The sequence below is a fragment of the Dipodomys merriami genome, unplaced genomic scaffold, assembly GCF_024711535.1.
Source record: "Dipodomys merriami isolate MVZ:Mamm:240054 unplaced genomic scaffold, mDipMer1.0.p SCAF_141, whole genome shotgun sequence".
NCBI lineage: Eukaryota > Metazoa > Chordata > Mammalia > Rodentia > Heteromyidae > Dipodomys > Dipodomys merriami.
In genome coordinates this window covers 992,851-1,010,558 of record NW_027202727.1, presented here as the reverse complement: position 1 = coordinate 1,010,558, position 17,708 = coordinate 992,851, and the positions used below count along the sequence as shown (strand labels likewise).

The following is a 17,708-nucleotide window of genomic DNA, read 5'->3' as shown; positions in this document are numbered from 1 at the left end:
AATTTAATTTTATTTGTGAACATACTGTACAGAGGGGTTACACTAAAGCTACCAGCACAACAATGTTTATTGCAGCATTATTTACCATAGCTAAGATATGGAACCAACCCAGATGCCCCTCAGTAGATGAATGGATCAAGAAAATGTGGTATATATACACAATGGAATTCTATGCCTCCATCAGAAAGAATGACATTGCCCCATTTGTTAGGAAATGGAAAAACTTGGAAAAAATTATATTAAGTAAAGTCAGCCGTTCAGACTTTTGTAAGTAGCCCAGACTGTCCTAGAACTCTTGATCTTCCTGCCTCAGCCATGCAAGTGCTAGGATTTCCAGTGAGTGCTATTAAGCATAGCCCCAGCCCTCTTCCCTCAGAATGGGTCACCATAAGCAGTGAGACAGGCTGGGCCCATACTAGCATCATCAGCAAGCGGCTCCGTGGAGCGCTGGCTCCCAGGAAGGAGAAAGGATAAAGTGTAAAGGTCATTGTGGACCCTGGATCTCCCACGGTCACACAGTGCTTCAATCAGAGCCAGGGACCCCAAGCCACAGCACCAGATGCCCCACATTCCATTGGGCCACTTGCTCCTCTGAGCCAAATAAAGATGTGTAGCAAAGGACAGAGAAGGGGGTCTGTTACAGGTAATAGATAAGGACAGCTCTTCTGTATTTCTTTGGCTATCTTTGGAGACAGATGTTTGCTTTAGGTTCAACAGGAAGGATGAGGGTGAGAGTAGAGGAGGTGAGCAGAGGGAAAGCAGGGCCTGGTCACCAGTGCATTCAGATCTGGCCAGAGGTGGCTTCTGAAGTGGAAGGACAGTTTGTGGTCTTAGGAGAGGTCAGGTGATGGTCCATGGTCTCAAGAGGGGTCAGGTGACAAGCAGCTGCACCTCACTCTTCAGATGTGGGGAGCCAGAGCCCTGCTGGTCATTGTGAAGGACTATCCCTATCCACTGCAACGGCCACGGTGCTCCAGACTCTATACCCACTGTCACATCATGACCTCACTCTCCCAACTCCCGACCCACTGCCATGGCCAGAGCACTTCTGATTCCCCAACAGGTGACCATCTTCCCTGATGGCTGTTTGCAGCCATGGGCTCTGACCACCAAGTCCACCCCAATCCCAGCCCCCCTGTGGGCCTCTGTTTCCCATCGCCAACCCCTGCACATGGAGTTTCTTCTGGGCAGAGCTCACCCCTTCTCCCCGGGCAGTGGCTCTGAGGACCCCATCTGGACACAATGGATGCACTAAGCAGACACCGAAATGCATGCTCTGGCTTTCCACAGATATCATTTATCCTAGTGGAGCTCTATTATCCATGTTTTAAAAGTGAATACTGCACTATGTATCTGCATTAGCTTGCTGTGAGCAGTGAGCACATGAAGGACATGATCTCAGGGTATAGAAGGAGGAGGAGCAGAGGAAGAAGGAAGCCCACTTGTGGGGGAGGGAGAGGCTCAAAAGAGCGACATAGAAAACTCCTGGGTTTCATTACTCTAACCTCGGGGCCTTAAGGACCTTCTATCCTTACAGGAACTGCCAGTCTCAGCAAATTCTCCAGCTGCTGTTTCTTGAAAGTATATTTTAATACCAAAAATATCTCTTAGCAGGGGTAAGAACACAGAGGCCCACGGGCCTGTTCACTCACCTGCTGGCTTGGGGCTGGGGGGGGGTGCTGTTTCATCTCCGCTATTGCATTAAAGAAGGTAGAAAAGAAAAGGGTGGCAAAGAGGGGACCTCTGTTCTATCTAACTGTGTGTGTGTGTGATTGCTCCCACCCATCACTCCAAGCAAAGCCTCATTATTTAGCAGGGATAAAAAAAGAAGCTAGATCAACCTAACAATAGTCTATAATTACTTGGCAAGTGGTTTCACAGAGCAATTATGCCATTAGTCCAAGTGCCTTTGATTTCAAAGATTTCTCTCTGGCTATCCTCCACACTGGGATGTAAAGGTCAATTCTTCCATGGTGGCCATGGGGTGAAAGACAGCTTGGGCACATCTTCAGCTATCTTTGGGGTACAGACATTTGTCTTAAGTTAAATAAGGAGACTTGGCTGGGAATGTGGCTTAGTGGTAGGGTGCTTGCCTAGCATGCATGAAGCCCTGGGTTTGATTCCTCAGTACAAACTACACAGAAAAATTAAAAAAAACAGTACTGTGGTTCAGGTTGTAGTGCACTAGCAAAAGAAGCTCAGGGACAGTTCCCAGGCCCTGAGTTCAAGCCCCAAGACTGGCAAAAATTAAAAAATAAGGAGACTTGAGGACAAAGGTATGCCATGTTAAAATGGCCACCAGTCCCAGTGTGGCCTGGGTGGTGATAATTCTGGTCCTTGTTTCTGGTGGATTCTGGAGAGGCATGATGGCTGTCACAGCTGGTCAGGATCAACATGTCCTGTGTCCTGCGGGGTGAGCTGTCCTGGGGGGCTCTGCCGGCCCTCAGGGGTGGCTTCATCCCTTGTCATTAAGAAGTTATCAATTTGTCTGGTCCTTCCTGAACCCCAAGGTGATTGCAAAGCAATTGCTGGAAAAATGGTTCAGAGCAGAGACACATACAACATGGGTTAGCAGCACGAGACTCTGCCTCCACTTATAGTTTATTTGTGGGCCCAACAAAAGTGGCTTTGAAGCACCTGTCACTTGATGCACAATGGGAATCAGTCATTTTTCTTTCTTTCTTTTTGGCTGGTCCTTGGGCTTAAACTAAGAACCTGGGTGCTGTCCCTTCACATTTTTGCTCAAGGTTAGTGTTCTACCACCTGAGCCACAGCTCCACTTCTGGCTTTTAGGTGATTATTTGGAGATAAGAACCTCATGGATTTACCTGCCCAGCATGGCTTTGAACTTCCATCCTCAGATCTCAGCCTCCTGAATAGCTAGGATTACAGTGCACCAGGGCCAGTAGAATCACACACACACACACACACACACACACACACACACACACACACACACACACACACACACACATATTTAAATGGGGTTGTCTGAAATGTTTTTGAGGGCCATACTGGGGTTGTACTTAGGGCCTCATGCCACACTCAAGTTCTCCTCACTCCAATTATCTTTGAGATGTGGTCTCAACCAATCAGCTGGCCTGTTATAGTCAGTGGTCCAGCCCATGCAGGCCACCTCCCAAACTCCTTTAAACCTCCTTTAACCCTCCATGGACACTATCTGAGGGCTTCTTAAACAGGGGAAACTGATCCTTTCTCTCTCAGCTGTACATTTGAGTGAACAAGCTGAGCAAGACTGAATTTCCCACAGCCTCATGGAAGGCAGCCTGGGAGACTACTTCCTACCAGTGGCCTCAGGGGGACCCTGAAGCAGCCATGTCCTTTTGGCCACAGCCCCACACAAACCCCTCTGAGAATGTCTCTTTCCCCTCCCTGTCAAACCCCAGGCAGTCCTGGAATCTGAGCTAAATTGCCTGTGCCACTGTGATGATGGACTCATTCTGCAGGGAATTGGAAATCAATTCTTGTCATCACCCAAAAGAGTTTCTTTATCAAGCAGTTCCTGATAATGCAACCGACAAGGAGCTGAAGGGACATGGAAATGGGGGGAGGGGCGGGAGGAAACAAGCCTCCATGTGTGTGTGTACATGTGTGTGTGCATGAACTGCATGTATGTTTGTGTCTGTGCACATGTGTATATGGATGTGTATATGCTCATATGTGCATGTGTGCATGCATATGTTTGTGTGTGTTTGCATGTTGCATGTATGTGTGTGTATCCCAAACACTCCCTGATCCAATGCTATCCCACGTGCTCCTCTGCCTCCCATCTGTAACATAACACCTGAGGTAATTGGCCTACAGGATGAAGGGTTTCTTCTTGTTCTTACCCACTTGGCCCTGTTGCTTTGCGTTGTGGAGGGGTAGAACACCGAGGTGGAGATCACCAGGTGGGGCAAAATGGCTTCATCTCGCTGGAGTCAGTCAGAGGAAGAGCAGGGCCAGGCTCCTAACAGCCCCTGCACGGCCACCCTCCAATGACCTCACTTCCTCCCTGTGGATCACGACCCCATTAGCCGTTCTTCTCTAGGCCACACCCCCATGGCCTTACTTTCTTCTCTAGACTCCAATGCTCTTACTTCCTCCCTCTACGCCATGCCCCAAATGCACTGCATCTCTAGGCCACTTTCCCAATACCATCACTTCTGCCTCTAGGCCGTGCCTCTTACAGGTTCCACTGCCTGCCCATGGTGTGGGGCTGCTGGCCAGGCTGTCAGCCCTGCGCCTTTTCAGGACTAGGACTCAGGCCTTGCACAGCCTCCCCAAGTGACACCTGGTTGGTGTGGCCCACGCCCAGCCCACTGCAGAGCTGGTGTCTGGAAGCCACCTGGGCTGCCCAGGCAAGCATCGACGCCCCATGCCCCACTGCTCCTGGGAAGCGGGGCAGGGCCGGACGCCAAATGTCGGGGCCCATATGATCTCAACTACCGGCTGAGAACCCTGAAGCCGAAGGTGAAGGCATCAGCCAAGGTCAGCCAGGATAGGAGCTGCAGGGACAGTGCCCAGGCCCTGAGTTCAAGCCTCAAGACCCGTTCTCCCCCCTCCTCGCCCACAACTAATCTCCCCTAAGGTTCATTAGCTGCTGTACTTGGATAAGTAATTTGTCTCCATTGTGCGTGTCATGCAATCCTGGTGGAGCTGTGTTCATAGTAGGTCTGCAAGGAACGTCCATGACTCAATAAAGAAGAGTCCAGGCTGCAAAAATAAAAATAGCAACACACACAGGGCCAGGGCCAGGGCCAGCCTTGGCTATTCTCCTCCTACACACACACACACACACACACACACACACACACACACACACACACACACACACACACACACACACACACACATGGATAAGCCTTCCAGCCTCCTGAAGCAAAATCTGTAACCTAATAATGTCAGTCCCAACAGAGGGAATGAATTTGATCCAGGAAAAATACCATCCCTGGCAACCCTGAAGAATATTAAGGTCTTAACAGCCCTCAGTTTAGAATTTTCTTGAAAGGAGAGCTGGAAATAATTACACACCTGTTACTCAAAACTCAGGAGTAAAAAGGAGTTTACATGAGTGTATAAATTACCTTCCCAGCAATATAAATTAGGATTTGAGGCCTGAATGACAACAGTGCAGGCTGAGATTTCCTAGGAAGCCAAGTGGCTGGGGCCCATCCCCAGGCACCTGAGGACCTCAGCTGAGGAGGGAATCTAAAGGCCACTGTCACCAGCCCTGCTGGAAGGTTCCACGGCTCCACAGACCACCCTTGCAGAGGAGTGCTGGCCCCTCAAAGTCCAGCCTGAGCTTTACAGAGAACAAAGCAGTCTTCCTCCCTCTCCTCCAGGCTCTCCTGGACAGAGATTCTCCCAGGGTTTTTTTTTTTTTGGGGGGGGGGTCCAGTCATGGGCCTGAACTCTGGGCCTGGGCGCTGTCCCTCAGCTCTTCAGCTCAAGGCTAGCGCTCTACCACTTGAGCCACAACACCACTTCTGGCTTTTTTCTTTTTGCTTATGTGGTGCTGAGGAATTGAACCCAGGGCCTCATGCCTGCAAGGCAAGTCTCCCAGGGTTTTTTCCAGCTCTAAGTTCACATTATCTACACTTCCCTTACAGATGTCTGGAGACTGTCTCCTGTGGTTCGAGCTACCATGATGATAGGGTACTTGAGGTGGGCTGGTTTAGAAGACATGGAAGTTTCTTTCTCCAGCATTCAAGGTCAAGGGCAAACTTGCTGCACCAGGCCATGGCAGAAGATGCCAGATCAGAGAGCAGGATGGAGGTGAACCTCAGCCTCAGGAGCCCTCCTGCCATACCTGACCCACTCTGCTCCATGGTAGCAGCATTTAACCACACCACAGAGCCACTCTCCTCACTTGGGATTCAGTTCCCACCTTCAAACCTCAGCCATGACACCAACTGCCTCTGGTCATACTCATGGCAAGCATGGACCAACCAGTTTGGAATCCCAGACAGTCTTTGCAAGAGCTTCGGAGTCTGCAGAGGCATTTCCACTGGCCCTCCTTGGGTCTGTAGGAGACATTCACATTGGTCCTCCTTGGGTCTGCAGGAGAAATGCCCATTGGCCCTCCATGGGTGAGCAAGAGGTATTCCCATTGGCCCACCTTGGGTCTGCAGAGGCATTTTTATTGGCTCCTCTTGGGCACACACCCATCTCCTGCACCAATCACTCTTTTTTTGTTGTTTATTTATGTGGTACTGAGGAATGGAACCCAGGGCCTCATGCAGGCTAGGCAAGTACTCTACCACTTAGCCAATTTCCCAGCCCCCAATCACTCTTTTTTTTTTCATTAAAAACTAATTTTTTATTGTGAAAATACTGTATAGAGGCAAGATACTGTAGATGGGCAACATAATGAGTACATTTCTTATCAAGCATTGTAGCCTCCTCCTTTGTTTCCTCTTCTCATCCCTTCCCATCCTCACCCTGCCTCCCCACACAATCCTCCCCGCCGCTCACATGCCCCCCACAAAAGTTGTAAAATTCGTTTTCGACATAACGTCTTGTACATCTCATTGTTGCAATAGGTGCACCTGTATCCCTATTTATTTTTTTTCCTTTGCTGTAACTTCTTTTTTTTTATTTTTTTATTTTTTATATTTTTTTGTAAACACACTGTACAGAGGGGTTACAATTAAATGAACAGGATAATGCGTACATTTCTTATCAATCATTGCAGCTTCCTGCTTTGTTTACCCTTCACATCCCTTCCCAGCCTCTCCCCCCACCCCCCCACCCAATCCTCCCAGCCTCCACCCCAAACCAATGTTGTAAAGCTCGTTTTCGCCATGAAAACTTGTACTTCTCATTGTTGCAACAGGTCCACCTGTATCCTTAAACGACTTGTTTTTCCCCATCTCCACTACAAGTTATACTGACATCAAATATAGTGAAAGCAGGGGTTATACTGTGGGAGAGGGACATACAAAGCAACAAAGAGATAATCTTATAAATATGTTAGAAACAAATTCATGAAAGAAAAAAACATTAAAATACATATCTAAGGGTTCATTTTCCTAACATCACATTATCTGACCTTTTCCGCTTTACTCATACATATACTAGATATTGCAAATAAGAAAACCATGGGACCTATGTTTCTTTGGGCCTGTCTTACGTCACTTAATATAATTTTTTTCATGGTTTTCCATTTCCTAACAAATGGGGCAATGTCATTCTTTCTGATGGAGGCGTAGAATTCGAATGGGTTTATATACCACATTTTCTTAATCCATTCATCTACTGAGGGACATCTGGGTTGGTTCCATATCTTAGCTATGGTAAATAATGCTGCAATAAACATAGTTGTGCTTGTAGCTTTAGTGTGGTCTTGTTTGTAAACATTTGGGTAAATGCCCCAAAGTGGGATTGCTGGGTCATAGGGGAGCTCTATGTGAAGTCTTTTGAGGAACCTCCATACTGCTTTCCAAAGTGCTTGAACAAGTTTACATTCCCACCACAATGAAGTAAGGTTCCCTTCTGTCCACATCCCCTCCAATATCTGTTGTTAATAGAGTTCTTGATTTTTGCCATTCTAACTGGAGTATCTCAATGTTGTTTTGATTTGCATTTCTTTTATGGATAGGGAGGTTGAGCATGTCTTCATGTGTCTATTGGCCATCCTTCTTTCTTCTTCAGAGAAGTTTATCTTTAAGTCTTTACCCTACTTACTTATTGGGCAGTTGTTTCTTTGAGGATTTGCTGTTGGGGGATTTAATTTTTTGAGTTCCAAGTGTATTTTAGATCTGAGACCCTTGTCTGTTGTATGGCTAGTGAAGATCTTCTCCCAATCCGTGGGCTTTCTATTGTTCTTGCTAGCTATTTCCTTTGCCATGCAGAAGCTCTGCAACTTCATGCAATCCCATTTGTCCAAACTTTCTTTCATTTGTTGTGTTTCCGGTTCTCTATTCAGAAAGTTTCGGCCTGAGCCAAGGAGACCTAGGGTTTCTCCTATTCCATCCTGTAATGTTTTCAGAGTGTCTGCTTTGAGTTCGAGGTCTTTGATCCATTTATAGTTGATTCTGGTGCAAGGTGATATATAAGCATCTAGCTTTAGTTTTCTACAAGTAGTTAACCAATTTTGGCAGCACCATTTACTGGAGAGGCTGTCTTTCTTCCATTCTATTGTTTTAGCTCCCTTATCAAAGATTAGATGGCTATAGGTCTGTAGGTTCATTTCTGGGTTTTCAATTCTATTCCATTGGTCCTGAGGTCTCTTCTTATGTCAATAACAAGCTGTTTTTATTACTTTGGCTTTATAGTAGAGTTTGAAAATTGGTATTGATATTCCTCCAGCAGTGATCTTTCCATTGAGGAGCGTTTTTGCTATTCGGGGTCTTTTATTGTTCCATATGAATTTTTGGATTGCCTCTTCTATTTCCTTGAAGAATGAGGTTGGAATTTTGATAGGTATCACATTAAATTATTTGTAGATAGCCTTGGGAAGTATTGCCATTTTCACAATGTTAATCTTTCCAACCCAGGAGCATGGGAGGTTTTGCATTTTCTAAGTTATGTTTTAATTTCCTTTTTCAAGATTTTAAAGATTTCATCATAGAAGTCCTTCACTTCTTTGGTTAAGTTAATTCCTAGGTATTTCATTTTTTGTGGGGTTATTACAAATGGAGTTGCTTTCCTAATTTCAGCCACACTTCTCTCATTGTTGGCATACAGAAAAGCCATTGATTTTTAGGAGTTAATTTTATACCCTACTACTTTGCCAAAGTTTTGAATCAGCTTGAGTAATTTGTGAGTGGAGTCTATGGGATTCTTTAAATACAAGATCATGTCATCTGCAAAGTGGGAGAGTTTTATTTCGTCTTTCTATATTTGGATCCCCTTCATGTCTGCATCTTGTCTTATTGCTCTAGCTAGGCATTCTAATACTAGATTGAAGAGAATTGGAGAGAGTGGACATCCTTGTCTTGTTCCTGAGTTAAGAGGAAATGGCTTTAGTTTTTCACCATTAAGTATAATGCTGGGTGTAGGTTTTTCATATACAGCCTTTATTGTATTGAGGAATGTTCCATGGATTACTAATATTTCCAAAACCTTCATCATAAATGAGTGTTGGATCTTGTCAAATGCTTTTTCTGCATCTATTGAGATAACCATGTGGTTCTTATTCTTGCTGTTGTTGATGTGATGAATAATATTAATTGATTTTTGTATATTGAACCAGCTTTGCATCCCTGAAATGAATCCTGTTTGATCGTGGTTTATGATTTTTTGGATGAATTGTTGAAGTCCATTGGCCAAAATTTTATTGAGAAGTTTTGCATCAATGTTCATCACCCCAATCACTCTTGAGAGGGGCTGGAGTGCTGTGATTGTCTGGGCTTATGTCACATGCCCCTCACTGGTGATGCTGGTGATGGGAAGAATCGTTTTGTACCACCACAAAGGTGAAGAAATGGGACAGGACAACACTCAGAGGAAATGGGGCTCGTCCTGAGGCAATGGCCAACCCAGGTGCTCGGAGCATCAGTGAAGAAGGAAGCACAGGCCTCTGCCCTGTGGCAGGTTCCTTTCCCCTGCCATGGCCACAACCTGGGGCCTGCCTGGTCTGAGGCAGCCAGTCTCTTTCCCAGGTATCCTGGTGAGCCAGAGAGTAGCCCTGAGCTTGGGCAGTGGTCTGTGACCTTCAGCAGATCCCCAGGATGCCCCGGGACAGAGCCATGTGGAAGTCCATCCAGTTAAGCCCAAGGTCCTGCATGCATTGCCAGTGGAAGGGCAGACTGTGGTGTGAACTTTCCTGGGAAGCTCTCCACAGAGCTGGGGGCCTGGGAGCTGGGTTGAAAGGGGCAGACTGGACGTCTTACTAGGGGTTACTTACAGAGCAGGAGACAGCTATGAGCCCCTGGCCTGTGCCATCCAGAGACTCATTACCAGGACCCTGGAAGACAGACACCCATATACTACCACCCCCAAATTCTCCTGTCACTCTGTCTTTAACAGAAATCTAGGTCAGAGCACCACCTAGTGTCATGCCCGCAGGGTAGCTGCAGGTGAAATACTGGATGGCCTTCTTGCACCCTGCTAGCTGTCACCCAGGATCCAGCCAAGGGAAGGAGGTCTTGTGTGCTGCAGTTCACCTGGTCCAACAGCTATGTAATGGCTTGCTACAAGATGGCGTTACTCCAACTTCAGCAAGGACCTATCCACCTAGAGATCAGTGCTGTGACCTGGAGCTCAGCAGTCCTCATGGATGAACAAACCCCTGAGGGTTCACCTAGCCTCACAGAATGGCCTCTCTGGGAAGAGAAGGCTGGATGGTGAACCCAATTTCAGAGGTGCAAGATAAGCAGAGCTTAGTTAAGGTCATGCCAAGGACATGACTGCAGTGAGACTAGATTCCTTCCTGAAACCCATCTGCAAAACGGGAGAGGAGCTGAGCACATCAGGGAACTCCTGTTATCCCGTTTACAGAGAAGACATAGGTAGAAGGATCTCAGTCGGAGGCTGACACTGGGCAAAATTTCAAGGACTTTCTGAAAAAGTATTTATAGCAGCTGGGCACTGGTGGTTCAAGCATTTCATTCTAGCTAATCAGGAAGCTGAGATCTGAGGATCATGTTTCAAAGCCAGCCCGGGCAGGAAAGTCCATGAGCTCTTAACTCCAATGAACCACTAGGAAGCCAGAAGTGGTGCTGTGGCTCAAGTGGTAGACTGCTCAACTTGAGCTGAATAGCTGAGGGACAGTCCCCAGGCCCAGAGTTCAAGCCCCACAACTGACAATACAAAAAACAAAAAAACTTAATGAAAACTGTTGCTGGTGTTCCAGTGCTTCTCGCCACCATCCCCAGACTTCAGCCCACCAGTCCCTAGAGAGATACCAATTATCTCCCAAGGAGGATGTGAAGTGTTCAACATGCTCTCTCCTAAATGACATGAATCTTTAACATATTATACCTAAAAAATAAATTCATATAGCACTTTTCTGAGAAAAAGAAATGCCCCAAGTTTGAATCGATGGATGGATGGATTGTGTACAGATGGAGAATGAATGGATGGATGAACAGATAGTAAAGAGGGGGATAAGGGATGGAGGGTAGAAAGATGGATGATAGATGAATTGATGAGTGGGTGAATGTATGGATGGGTGGATTGTGGATGGATGAGATGGATGATGGATAGATTATGGGTGGGTGGATGGATGATGTGTAGATAGTGGATGGGTGAATGGATTATGGATGACTGACCAGTAAAGGGGATTGGATTAATGATGAATGCATGGGCGGATGGACAGATGGTGGAGAGATGGATGAGGAATGGATGGTTAGATATATGGATAATGGATGAATTGACGGGAGGTAGATGGAAATATATTTGGTCTTTGCTCCTCCTAGCACAGAACTTCAAAAATCTTCTTCAAGAAGATATTAAAGTGAATCATATTTTCAGGATGAGATTCTTGCTAAGCTATCTTGACAGGATTCTTGCTAAATCTAGGTGATGTAAGGATGAGCGAGCTACCTGGAGAGACTTCAGAAAAGCCCCTAAACTTTGGTGCCATTGGGTTATTATGGGGGAGCACTGCCACCTAGTGTCAACAGAGGTGAACAGCAGGAGCCTGAAGAGACCATGAAATGGTCAAAGGAGGGTGGTTGCCAAAATGCAAAAACTCAACAGAGAAACCACAGATCAAAACAGCTGCATAGATCAACTAGACGTAACAGACTTCTACCGAACATTTCACCCAGCAGCATCAGAATACACATTTTTCTCAGCAGCACATGGAACGTTTTCTAAAATAGACCACATTTTAGGCCACAAAGCAAACTTGTCTAAATTCAGAAACATAGAAGTTATACCTTGCATACTCTGACCAGAAGGGAATAAAATTAGAACTCAACACCAAAAGCCACCAAAGAAAGTCCAGGATCACTGAACAACACACTGCTGAATCATGAGTGGGTCATGGAAGAGATTAGAAAGGAAATTCAAATGTTCATGCTATTCAACAAAAATGAACACACAAATTACCAGCTCCTCTGGGACACAGCAAAGGTAGTACTCAGAGGAAAGTTTATAGCTCTGAGCTCCTACATCAACAAATTGGAGAAATCTGAAACTAGCAATTTAATGCCACATCTAAACCTCCTTGAAAAAGAGCAGCAAGATAAACCCCAATCCAGTAGATGGAAAGAAATAATCAAAATAAAATCAGAATTAAATGAATTAGAATCCAAAAAAACTATAGAAAGAATCAACAAAACAAAGAGTTGGTTCTTCGAAAAACTTAACAAAATTGACAGACCCTTAGCAAACCTTATCAGAAAAATTAGAGAACACACCCAAATTAATAAACTCAGAGATGAGAATGGAAACATCACCACGGAAACAACCAAGATTCAGAACATAATAAGGGAATACTTCTCCAAAATTTATGCTAATAAGTTTGAGACTTGACAGAAATGGACCTTTTCCTAGCAAATATTGACATGGCAAAACTAAACCAAGATGAGTTAAACTATCTTAACAGGCCCATATCAAGCATTGAAATAGAAACAGCAATAAGAGACCTCCCAGCTAAGAAAAGTCCAGGACCAGATGGTTTGACAGCGGAATTTTACAAGGCCTTCAAAGCAGAGCTCACACCAATACTCCTAAATCTTCAATGAAATGGAAAGAGAAAGCTCACTACCGAACATATTCTATGAAGCCATCATAACCCTCATTCCAAAACCAGGCAGGGACTCATCAAAGAAAGAGAACTATAGACCCATTTGTTTGATGAACATTGATGTAAAACTTCTCAACAAAATTTTGGCCAATCGACTTCAACAACTCATCCAAAAAATCATACACCACTATCAAACAGGATTCATTTCAGGGATGCAAAGCTGGTTCAATATACGCAAATCAATTAATATTATTCATCACATCAACAGGAGCAAGAATAAGAACCACATGCTTATCGCAAAAGATGCAGAAAAAGCATTCGACAAGCTCCAACACCCCTTGATGATGAAGGTTTTGGAAAAATTAGGAATCCATGGAACATTCCTTAATACAATAAAGGCTGTATATGACAAACCTACACCCAGCATTATACTCAGTATTGAAAAACTAAAGCCATTTCCTCTTAACTCAGGAAGAAGACAAGAATGCCCACTCTCTCCAATTCTCTTCAATCTTGTATTAGAATGCCTAGCTACAGCAATAAGACAAGATGCAGACATAAAGGGGATCCAAATATAGAAAGAAGAAATAAAACTCTCCCTCTTTGCAGATGACATGATCTTGTATTTAAAGAATCCCATAGACTCCACTCACAAATTACTCAAGCTTATCCAAAACTTTGGCAAAGTAGCAGGTTATAAAATTAACCCCCAAAGATCAATGGCTTTTCTGTATGCCAAAAATAAAAAAAAGTGTGGCTGAAATTAGGAAAGCAACTCCATTTGTAATAGCCCCACAAAAAATAAAATACCTAGGAATTAACTAAAGAAGTGAAGGACCTCTATGATGAAAACTTTAAAATCTTGAAAAAGGAAATCAACGCAGAACTAAAAAAATGGCAAAGCCTCCCATGCTCCAGGATTGGAAAGATTAACATCGTGAAAATGGCAATACTTCCCAAGGCGATCTACAAATTCAACGCAATACCTATCAAAATTCCAAATTCATTCTTCAAGGAAATAGAAGAGGCAATTCACAAATTCATATGGAACAATAAAAGACCCCGAATAGCAAAAACGCTCCTCAATGGAAAGAACACTGCTGGAGGAATATCAATACCAAATTTCAAGCTCTACTATAAAGCCATAGTAATCAAAACAGCTTGGTATTGGCATAAGAACAGACCTCAGGACCAATGGAATAGAATTGAAAACCCAGAAATGAACCTACAGACCTATAGCCATCTAATCTTCGAAAAGGGAGCTAAAACAATAGAATGGAAGAAAGACAGCCTCTTCAGTAAATGGTGCTGGCAAAATTGGTTAACTATATGTAGAAAACTAAAGCTAGATCCTTATATATCACCCTGCACCAGAATCAACTCCAAATGGATCAAAGACCTTGAACTCAAAGCAGACACTCTGAAAACATTACAGGATGGAATAGGAGAAACCCTAGGTCTCCTTGGCTCAGGCCGAAACTTTCTGAATAGTGACCCGGAAACACAACAAATCAAAGAAAGGTTGGACAAATGGGATTGCATAAAGTTGCAGAGCTTCTGCAGGGCAAATGACATAGCTAACAAGATCAATAGAAAGCCAACAGATTGAGAGAAGGCCTTTACTAGACATACAACGGACAAGGGTCTCATATCTAAAATATACTTGGAACTCAAAAAATTAAACCCCCCAACAACAAATCCTCAAAGAAACAACTGCCCAATAAATAAGTGGGCAAAAGACTTGAAGAGAAACTTCTCTGAAGAAGAAAGAAGGATGGCCAATAGACACATGAAGAAATGTTCAACATCCCTAGCCATAAAAGAAATGCAAATCAAAACAACATTGAGATATCACCTCACTCCAGTTAGAACGGCAAAAATCAAGAACTCTAACAACAACAGATGCTGGAGGGGATGTGGACAGAAAGGAACCTTATTTCATTGTTGGTGGGAGTGTAAACTTGTTCAACCACTTTGGAAAGCAGTATGGAGGTTCCTCAAAAGACTTCACATAGAACTCCCCTATGACCAAGCAATCCCACTTTTGGGCATTTACCCAAATGTTTACAAACAATACCACACTAAAGCTACCAGCACAACTATGTTTATTGCAACATTATTTACCATAGCTAAGATATGGAACCAACGCAGATGCCCCTCAGTAGATGAATGGATCAAGAAAATGTGGTATATATACACAATGGAATTCTATGCCTCCATCAGAAAGAATGACATTGCCCCATTTGTTAGGAAATGGAAAAGCTTGGAAAAAATATATTAAGTGAAGTAAGCCAGGCCCAAATAAACATAGGACCCATGTTTCCCTTATTTGTAATATCTAGTATATGTATGAGTCAAGCAGAAAAGGTCAGATAATGTGATGTCAGGAAAATGAACCCTTAGATATGTATTTTAATGTTTTTTTTCTTTCATGCATGTGTTTCTAATGCATTTATAAGATTATCTCTTTGTTGTTTTGTATGTCCCTCCCCCACAGTATAACCCCTGCTTTCACTATATTTGATGTCAGTATAACTTGTGGAGGAGATGGGGGAAAACCAGTTGTTTAATGATACAGGTGGACCTGTTGCAACAATGAAAAGTACAAATTGTCATGTCCAAAATGAGTTTTACAATGTTGGTCCAGGGGGGGTGGAAGGGGGGGAAGGAGAAGGATTGGGATTGAGGAGGAAGGGGGAGGCTGGGAAGGGATGTGAAGGGTAAACAAAGGAGGAGGCTGCAATGCTTGGTAAGAAATGTACGCATTATCCTGCCCATGTAATTGTAACTCCTCTGTACAGTATGTTCACAAATAAAATAAAATAAAATTAAAAAAAATCCAATGAAACACTTCTTGCCATGTTTTTGGGGTGTGTGTGTGTGTGTGTGTGTGTGTGTGTGTGTGTGTGTGTGTGTGTGTGTGTGTGTGTTGTGTGTTCTGAGACTTGAACTCAGAGCATAGGTGCTCTTCCTGAGCTTTTGTGTTCCAGACTAGTGCTCTATCATTCAGGCCACAGCTCCACTTTCAGCTTCTTTGAGTGGCTAATTGGAGAAGAGTCTCACAGGTGTTCCTGCGCAGGCTGGCTTTGAACCGTGATCCTCAGATCTCGGCATCCTGAGTAGCAAAGATGACAGGAATGAACCATCAATGCCTTGCTTTTGCCACCTTTTAATATTTGCAACTGGTTACATTTTTTTTACTTTGTTAACTTAGAGGTGATATACAGTGAGATTACATTTACATACGCCAGGTAATAAGTGCATTTCCTTTCACAGAGTATCATCTGTTTCCCTCATCCTCTTCCATTCCCTCCCTTCTATCTGCACCCACGAGTTGCATAGTTTGCTTTCATCCATGTTTAGTACACTCCACTGCTGCACTTTTTCACCCTTTTTCCTCAGATTCTATGCCCTCCCCTCCCTTTCCACAGATGTTCATGTGAATACACTATCTATAAGGTAAAGAACACAGAGTCATCATATAAATAAAAAAACTAAGAAAAAAGTTAGTTTTCCATCTCTTTGGAGTTCATTGCAGTATGTGTATTATATAAATAAAAAGAGGTGCTTGGGTAATACACCTTTGTGATTCTCTCCTAAGGCGATCCTCTTTTGGTCTCACTGTATGTGAGTATCTAGAATTCTGTATAATTTGTCATATACCAGTGTGTTTCAGATCTAACCCACATATCAGGGAGAATATGAGCTATTTGTCTCTGTAATCTTGGCTTACCTCACTTAACATAATTTGTTCTAGTTCCATCCATTTCCCTGCAAATGATATTATTTTCTTCTTTCTGATGGTTATGTAAAATTCCATTGTAAACAAGTACCACTTTCGTTGTTGTTGCTGTTGTTGTTGTTGGTGGTGGTGGTCATGGGGCTTGAACTCTGGGGCCAGATGCTGTTCAGCTCAAGGCTAGTACTCTTACCACTTGAGCTACTTCCAGCTTTCTGGTGGTTTATTTGAGATAAGAGTCTCATGGACTTTACTGCCTGGGCTGGCATTTGCCACGCCGACCCCAGTAGAGTCTGCTTAGCATGGGAAACCATCTATCAGACCATGATAGGGGCCTCGAGACCTATCTCTGAGTTTTGGGACTTCACCGAAGTCTACCTCAGAGAATGGGGCTTTACAGAAACCTATCTCCAAGTTTTGGGACTTCACCGAAGTCTACCTCGGAGAATAGGGCTTCTAAGAGGCCTACTCCTGGGAAAAGGCTGGCAAAAACCCCTGGAAAAGATGTGTTTCTGCCTATCTTTTCCTCATAAGAGTGCCTATTAATCTTTTACTGTTTCTACTGCTCATTGTACTTACTCATTGTCAACGTTCCCTTATTCAAAGCTCTTTAAGAGTGTTGACGACTCCAATATCTGATGAGTGTCTTAAAAATATGACTAACTCACCAGAGTTAAGTGCTACCCTGAAACCCCTCTTATGGAGGCTAGTAGACAAGTTATAAGTAAATATAAAAGTATTGGGGGTTTCACAAAGTCACTCCAGCAGAAGGAATTGTAAGAAATTTACAAAAAGTTGTAGGTGCGGCTAGAACAGAAAGAATGTATGGCAATTGCTGAGATAACTACTTAGGAGAAAGAACTTCCTCATTTACTAAGAGACTTGCTAAATCTAAGTCTCCTTGGTGCTTACTATTAAAGAAGAAACAGGAAAGATCTTAATGGGACAGTTAAGGCCTCTATAGAAAAAAGTAGTGGTTAATTGGTGACAATCATCGAAACCCATTGTATTTCTTAAAAATAGAGGTAAAGCTGGAAACAAGTGCCTATCAGGCGACCAGTTGGTGACCACCCAAGGACGAAGCCCTGCAGCAAGGTTGTGTAACCTTTTGCCCTTTCAGGCGACCAGCTGGTGACCGCCCAAGAATGAAGCCCTGCAGCAAGATTATGTAACCTTTTGCCCTTTCTTATGGAGACTTTTGCTATAAAAGTTTGTTATCCTCTGCATTAAATCGCACTCAGCACTCAGCATCCATTCCTAATGTGTGTGAGTTGTCTGTTTGCCATCTCCCCGTCCTATTCCAGGTTCCTCCCCTAGGTATCCTCC

The 17,708-nt window shown here is 43.9% G+C and overlaps 1 pseudogene; it reads left to right on the top strand.

Moving 5' to 3' along the window:
- Positions 1–5,905: 5,905 nt before the first annotated feature.
- LOC138826293 (uncharacterized) overlaps positions 5,906–17,708 on the top strand; it is a 66,376-nt pseudogene continuing 54,573 nt past the window's right edge.